The sequence below is a fragment of the Saccostrea cucullata genome, unplaced genomic scaffold (assembly GCF_032062105.1).
Source record: "Saccostrea cucullata isolate Sc308-1 unplaced genomic scaffold, CSIRO_AGI_Scuc_v1 ctg5204, whole genome shotgun sequence".
Classification (NCBI taxonomy): domain Eukaryota; kingdom Metazoa; phylum Mollusca; class Bivalvia; order Ostreida; family Ostreidae; genus Saccostrea; species Saccostrea cuccullata.
In genome coordinates this window covers 54240-63036 of record NW_026936361.1, presented here as the reverse complement: position 1 = coordinate 63036, position 8797 = coordinate 54240, and positions in this window count along the sequence as shown.

The window sequence follows — 8797 nt, the reverse complement described above, 5'->3', positions numbered from 1 at the left end:
CTCAATTCTAGCCTTTTTACGCATGCTTGTATTGAAATCGATATAAGATTTCAGCCAAGGTCTTTGCTTGAAAGACAGTGCCCTTTGGACTTTGGTAAGCCTCATTCCCAAAGCCAGGTAGAGTTGCAAATTTCTGTGGTGAACGACATATTCCTCTTTATCAAAAAGATTGGGAACTAACTTGGTAACAGAGCCATCTTTCATTCCAAGCTTAGTTACAAGGTTTTTTTTTGATATGGTGAAAGCATCTCTGGTTTTATTTCAAATGATTCAGGAGCTAACGGATAGTCACTGTGGCAGTCATGCAATTTCGAAAGATATATCAGATCCACTTCAAAGGTGTAGCCGGTGCCCCCTCCGTAGGAATGGAATTGATGTCGATCGTCTCTATCTGGTCAGATGTAAGCCAACAAAAATCATGAGTTGGCATAGGTTGACTCATGGCCCACCCGTACAGATTGTTGGCATCTAAGTACATCAGATAGTTCGAAGGTTGATGCGGGTCATAGTCGCTAAGATAGGGATTATTGGCTTTCGCGTACCTTTTAGAAATCATAGCAATACCACCTCTGAGCCCCTTTTCCACGAAAAGATGCATGTCCGGATCGCTTTATAACTCGAGCTCCACAACGGTCATTTTCAGTGCAGCCTGCCAAGCTAATACCGGGGCTGTGTAAAAATGAGCCGCATCGAGACCGTACATTTCAAGACAAAGACTTCGAAAATTTTAGAACACGTCTGCCAGAAGATGCAAGTCTGTCTCCATATACAGATCGTGGTATTGTCCTATATTTTAATTTGAAAAACGTCCCACACCTACTGCCAATGTAGATAGTCTTTATCAGACACGGTCTTTCCGTCTAGATTATTTTAGAAAGCCCGTTGGGGTGGAAGTGTCGACTCCTGAAATCGTTTAAAGGAGTTCATGTACCGATACCGGTACACTTCCTTTCCATTGAGCAACTGGAGTTTTGATTGCTCATTTCCAGGATGAGAGGAGGCAACATATTAAGCTCGTAGATGAGGAAACCTATGGATGCCTTCTTTTCCGAGATTGACAGAGAGTCTGTCAAAGGAAGTTGACAAAAATTGAAAAGTGTCTACGAAGTCTAGTTTCCCTAGCGAAAATGAAATGTACTTCTCGTGATTCTGGGGGATGCAGCTGATCTTTTTATGCTTGATTTTGCCGATGGCGGTCATGATGTGATGTGCATCATAACCTTTGAGGTTATGAAAGAATACTGGGATTCTTTCTCTCAGTCTAAAGTTTAGATTACAGTTGCTATGAGCAGCACCTCCGAATTTCCCATTCACATGACAGTGATCACGAACAGTTTCATCGCCTAGAACTTGGCTACAAATGCAACAATGGGTGGCTGATCGAAAGGCAGCAAGTTCTTCGTCGGACAAATGCATTGGCTTTGTATTCTTAAAAGCATTCACGAGGCGTTCTTCCACGTTGACCATGTGCTCAATAAACTTGTCAACAGTATCGGGATCGCGATACGTCACGTGATTTTCAACAGTGTCTAGTGAAATACCTACAACTTTGTACGTAAAACCAGACGGTATGTGACGCGCCAATTTGATGGTAGAGGACTTGCAGGGATCCCGTTGACATCCATAATGCCTCTCTAGAACACTCTCAAAGTCGGCATAGATCACAAACGGAACTTTGAGCTGCTTAGAAACATCTGTAAACTTCAGCCATTTGTCCTCCTCGGTTGGCATTTCGGTCCGCTGCGCACCATGTACTTGGCAGTTAGGGACATGTTTCATGAGAAGACTTTCTTTTGTAAAACCATGGAGGCAGTAATGACAATAGAAATATTGGTTATTATCTCCGTTTTGATCAATCTTTTGAAATTTTTAATCCAACAGTAGTGATGCTTTGACCCTTTGGAAATTACAAGGAGATCAACATGTGTTAACCCTCTTTCTTTAATGAGATGAAGGGGATAAAGTTCACTTTTTTCATACCCAAATACGTTCACAGAGATGTTGTTCTTTTTCTCAAATTTAGGTATGTCTCCTATTCGAACCGGGAACGGAATGTCTGTAAAATCGAGTCGATCCACATGTTGTACATTATTTATAATCCGCTAGGGATCTTTTGTTGCAGGGTAAAGAGAAGATAACACCGACCACATGAAACATTTTTGATCAGCATTCTGAACATTGATGATGGCTTTCTTGTTTGCTAATTTAGGTGGTAGCGGTAGAAAACTCGAACCTTTAATTGGATTATATTGGACGATATTGATGTTGACTCCCAGAACTTTATCAAGTGTCCAGTTACTACCTTCTCTTTGGTATTAAACAAAAGAGTTAACAATTTTCATGATAATCTCCCTTAGTGCAGACTCGATGTCTTCGTTTTTGAGAACTATGTGACATCGTCTGTGGAAAAAGGGTTCAGCATGTATAATTTGATCCACTCTGGTCTTAGTGAAACGAACTTGTAAGGTAAGGTAAAATTTCATCCGTTTTCTTTTGAGGCGTTCTTCTTTCAGAATTGATCTGGTTGTCTCTTCCTTGATTTTTAAGAAGGTCAAAGGGACGTATTTGCTTTTATCGTTAGCCTCTAGAAATATTTTCTTTAAATTTCCCTCAATGGTATCTTCCTCGGTGATACATTCATTTGTGTCATCAGCTGAATAGTAATAAATAATCAGAGATCAATTTCATGTCTGAAAAATTACACAATAATAATGTGAATAATATTAGAAAAAAAACACTAATGTTACCTTTCGGGTTATTTGATGAATCTCCGCTGTCAAGTTGAATTTTGGAATTAGGGTTTACATTTTCTTTATCGATGATGTTCGAGACTTGTGGATGATTCCCCATTTCAAGATTGCCATGTTGGGATTCCAGACCTAAGATTCTGGAGTGACTTCTAATGTGACGTAAATAGCTATCCCGTCTGTTAAAGCGTTTACCGCATGTCGGACAACGGGAGGATTCTGATCCATGTGTAGTTCGCTGATATCGATGTAAATTTGATATTCGAGTGAAATACTTCCCACAATCCTCACACAAAAAATGATCAGCAGGCATGTTCTTCCCTGCTAAAAAGGGTAACATTCATAGATTTGACAAAATACATTTGTAATAGTTATGTCCTAATGATTAAATAAACTAATTCTATATTATTATATAACCATATGTACGTATCTAAATAAAATCAACTTGCAAATGCAATTGAAAAAAACATAGTAAAATTGTTTACTCGACCGTTCGATTATGAAGCCTTTAAATCTCCCAATTGAATGGCGAAATTGAGCGACCGAGACCTTTTTACAGAAACGTCGCAAAATTACTCATCTGAATGTCCATGATGAGAATGAATATTCGAGTACTCGACTATCGTTCGATCATACCGACTATCGACTAAAATTTCCTTAGTCGGTTATTCGTTAAAAATGTGCTTCATCAAAGTAATTTTGAATTCAAGTCAATAAACTTGTATTTGCCAATTTCATTCATTTACAGATCAATATTTTCACATGTAAAATTAAGGGTATAGTAAACGTATAGCTGTTCAAAGGAAATTGTTTGTACGTCGATGTATGTTCGGCAACCGTGTCTTCAAAATCTATAGTTTTGGTATTAAGCTTAAAAAAGGTAAACAGTGTTATCAAAGTAATGCGAAACAGAACTTGTATTCTGCAGGTGTAACATCAAATATGCTATATCATATGCCGATCAGTCAAACATATACACAGTCTTCGAGTCAAACTTTCCTATAGTAAGTTCTCTGCAAAACTTACAAAAAAGCAGAATGGGAAAGAAAATCAAAGATGTTTATTCATGATTGTCTACCCCTGACTGTTTTAAATGGAGAGGACAATTGTTTACTTCTTATTCAGAAAGAATATCAATTAAACAGCTATTACAAAATTGAAAATACATGTAAATCGGGGTCAGGTATGAGAGTTATTTAACCATGCTTTCTTTTTCTGAGATTAATTTCATTCAATCATTGATTGTTTGCACAAAATTTCATAATTTAAAATTATCCCAAGCTCTCGTGTTCCCTTTGTTTTTATAAGAGACACGCTTTAATAATTTACCTGTCAAAGATCATTGTCGGACACGTAACAATTGGCTTCAGTAATGGGTACATGTACTACCGTTAAGTAAAGAAAGGACAAGTACGGGCGTTTGATATTCTGCATTTATAAAAAAAATGTGCAGCTTATATATTTATTTTGAAATTAAATACATTGGATTTATATATTGATGTAAAGTTTTAATTGCACTTTGTACATGTTAACAATTCAGAAATTCGTTGTATAATTGTGATAGCGTAAGTTAAATATTGTAAAATAGTCCGTAAAAGACAAATAGTGAAACTGGTACGAAAGAATAATTAAAATTAAACGAATATTTGACTATCGTTCGACTAAAGCATCCGACTATTCGACTAAGCTGTCCGAGTAAAATTGACATCCCTAGTTCAAAAACCCTAAACATTAAACAGCTGTTTGAAGATTTGTTGAGCATTTATTTCTAAATAACTTCACTGCAGCGAGTTAAGGTTTGTTAATTTTTTTTTACATTGCACATGCACAAGACATTGCATTATTTAACACATTCTTTTAATTACTTTTCATAGGTTAATAAAATGATTCCTACCTTATTAAGATATAATTTCCCATTCCATACAATTGAACCACAATGCAAACTCTTCTTAAACACTCTTTAAGGTGTTAAGTCTTTCGCAGATGTGACACATTATATTTATATGCATGCCGTTCATCAATTTATACTGTAACAATCTCCATGTTAATACTTGAAAAACAAGTCATCTGATTGGTCTCTTTGTTATTACCTCATTTTCAACGTCATTACCTAAGTACCATTCCATTAAAATTGGTATATTTTCATTTGGAAATTCCAAACCATTTATTTATAGAACTGTACGAATTTATCCCAATTCAAGGTCTTTTATTTGACTGTCTGTCAAAACTATTCAGCTTCCTTTGTAAATGATAATGAATTCATTTACAATGTAGACTTGATCATCACTATATGGCATAAAATTAACTTCTAATAAATTCTGATAAAAGTATGATAATTGTGGTCTTATTGAATTGTGTATTTTAAAGTTTCGACATCTCCTTCTAGAGATATCATGAGGATGTAGTAGACAGTATACACTGTACGAGTACTTATATTTATTTAAGATGCGTATACCTGTAGTATATCGGACCTTTATAATATTTCTTTTTAACTAAAATCCCCATAATGTGTATATTGAATAGAAGAGTCTAACTCAGCGGCGTGTGGATGCTTACAGCATTTAAATGCCCGTGTTCATCGAGACATGTTTCTACCTGTAGTGTTTCGGTTGACTGATGCCCGATTTAAATGTCTGATTCAATTCAACACCGTCCCATTTTTAAACCTCTATTGTTCACATTTTCAATACACCATTCATCGATGGTACAACAGGGACCCATTAGGGACCACAAAAGGCCCTTTGCGTCCCCTTCATTGACTTTATCATTTTAGGGGTCATGTCTGGTCATGACGATTATTTCTTTTGTTGTCTTCAACAATGACCGTCATTTCTTTCCATGACCTTGCGGAATTTCCCATTCTAAATTAAGAAACTGCTTTTGTTCCATTGTTTACCATCATTTGTTTCAAGATATAATACTCAGTGACGTAACAGGGTCATCGATCTCTTTTTTTTTATAATAACCAATTGTTTTAATTCATTCATGAATAAAGAGGGCATGTTCGTTTCTATGGTGATTCATGACGTCATTGACTCCACATCTCCACTGTGGAGCTCCATGTTAAGTATCTGCGCCAGAACTCTGGTTTTTACACTACTTCCCATGGTCAGGAGTTCTGGTCTTAGGGTTGAGTAATTAGCTCTATTAATTATATAGTAAAAATACATTAAATCTTTGAGAGTATTATTCTCTGATCCTGGGTATCAAATAACCTAATAAAGTACATGTATATTGTTAAATGAGCAAGTATGCCTCTTCCACAACCTCAAATTTTATGGCCCCAAGAGTTAGGACTTCTGGTCTTAGGGCAGGACGCTATTTATTATACCGTATAAGTAGAACTTTAGGGAGGCATTTAATTTTGGCATTATAAGCGAGGGTGCTGACATCGTTAAAATTGAATATTACTAAAAGTAATTGCGTTTTATTTGTAATAGCTTCTTTAGTAAGCATTTTACAATCCCTAAAATAACGTACTTCTTTCTGAAACAAAATGCCACATTTTAGCTAGAAATTGCTGAATTTGCGAAAATTCCCACTTATACGGTATTTTGGAAAAAAAAATTAATTCTTTAAAAAACTTTTTCCCCTCTGATCCTGGGTATAAAGCAGATAAACCACCTATAAAACTATGAGGAGAAAAGGCCCTTCTTCCAAAACTGTGAATTTTAAGACCCTTGGGTCATAGCAAGGTGACTCTACTTTTATACTGAAAATGAATTAATTGTATGAAATCTGCACCTAAGAATTTTTCAAACCTTTTTGTCAAGCAAGGGTTCCGAATCCAAAATTGTAGGAATGTGCGAATGCGCATGCGTGATGTTTGTACTAATGAATATTGCTGAATATTACTGATTAGTTGAAATGCATTTTTGTTTCCCTACCCTGTCTATTGATATTAAGTAATCAAACTAATCAATTGTAAAGCGTATAATAATGATTAGCACCCTAACAAAAAAATACTATAGTAAACTATAGGAATTATAGGAATTATGGTTTTGATTCTCATTTTGTACATTTTATGAAATTTCAAGAATAAGATTTATTACAGCTTCGATGAACGATTTAAAAACCCAAATCGTCCCCCAAAAGAACAAAGTACAAGAAATGAATTTTAATGAATAAATTGTCTTTGCACCGATAAATAAGAAATATTTATCATTTATGGAGAAAAAAATCTATAAGATAAAAGAAATCCGTCATTTAAAATCAAAATATTTGCTTTTTTTAACATCAGTCAACATGTTTTTTCTGCCGTTCAATGTAAATACTGCATAAAATAAATTACTTTGCATATTTAAATGGAGATGAACAACAAAAAAAAAAACAGCCCAAACAAACCAAAATCATTACCCTTAAAACAGATTAATAATAAAAAAAAATATTCAAATCATTCAAAAACTTTAATACTTTGATATAAACTTTGGAACTTTGATTTACTATGGTAAAAAAATTTGGAACTTTGATTTACTATGGTGAAAACTTTGGAACTTTGATTTACTTTGGTGAAAACTTTGAAACTTTGATTTACTTTGGCGAAAACTTTGGAACTTTGATTTACTTTGGTGAAAACTTTGGAACTTTGATTTACTATAGTGAAAACTTTGGAACTTTGATTTACTATAGTAAAAACTTTGGAACTTTGATTTACTTTGGAAAACTTTTGAACTTTGATTTACTTTAGTGACAACTTTGGAACTTTGATTTACTAGAGTTCATTTGGTGCCCCTCGGATTATCCTCAGGGATATTAAACATATGTCATATGTACAGTCTTCAGATTCCCAGTTTTGTTATAAAACCAATACATCATATACAAAATTGAAAGAGTGTAAAGTTTCTATTATAAACATATTGGATGATTCCTTTTCCGATCCAATGTCTTCGGTTTCAAAATATTCTGTGCGAAACTGTAAAACCTGTGACATTTTGATAACTAACACTTCTTTCACCAGTAATCTTACTGGACAGAGCTTTTATACCAAAACTTGGGAAAATCTGAACTGCAAATCTTCTAATATTGTCTATGGAATAGAATGTAATCTGTGTGGACTTATCTATGTCGGTGAAACCAAGGGATCGCTTAACAAAAGAATATCAGGTCATAGATTTCAAATAAATCATGGTGATCAGCAGCTTTTATATAAACATTTTAATTCACCTGATCATATATCTATTTTATCAATGAAAGTTAGAATTCTGGAAAAGATTTATCACCACACAAATAGTTCGTCTTTGAGTACAACTTTCCGTAGACAACGTGAAGAATTTTGGATTAGGAAACTAGGGACAGCCTTTCCCTATGGATGTAATGACAATGTCGATAGTGTGGGAAATCTTACAAGCCCACAGTGTAATAATGTAAATGTGATGAGACTTTTTAACAATACTCAGAGACGTAAGCGTAGTCATGGACATCGTTCGTACAATAAACCTGCGATACACGACGTCTCTTTTGATTCATTACTACCTTATGTAAATCAACAGTTAGGTCTACATCATATTCGAACCAAACTTTACTCTGTCCCTTTGAAACTTTTTAAATAGTCTTCTTGAAAAGACCAAGGAACATCCAAATTTAGATTCCTCGACACCTGAATATAGGCTCGGTTTTGTGATTATGGATATTGCACATCATAGGCTTTTTAAACCCGCACAATTGATGGTAGAAAATGCAGCTAACACAATCCGTCTTTTCCTTAAACTTCAATATGCCAATAAAGGAATTGACGCGGTTAATATAAGTAATATTCTTAATCACAAAAGGGTCCAGTCTTGTATTCCACCATATTTCAAGTTAAAGACTACGCCTTGTATTTCCTACAAATATACATCGACCATTGCTTCCAAACTTTTCAATTACAAAAACACTTTACATGGCCCGGATATCGACTATCTGAAAAATAATCCCTTTTCGTGTTCATGTTCTTCTTCGCCCTATAACTATAGTCCTGCTGGACACGTTATTACAGGTGACGTAAAAATATTTCGTAATGAGGACTTTAGATCACTTATTTTAAAAGGTCCTAAATTTAGGGAACCCCGATC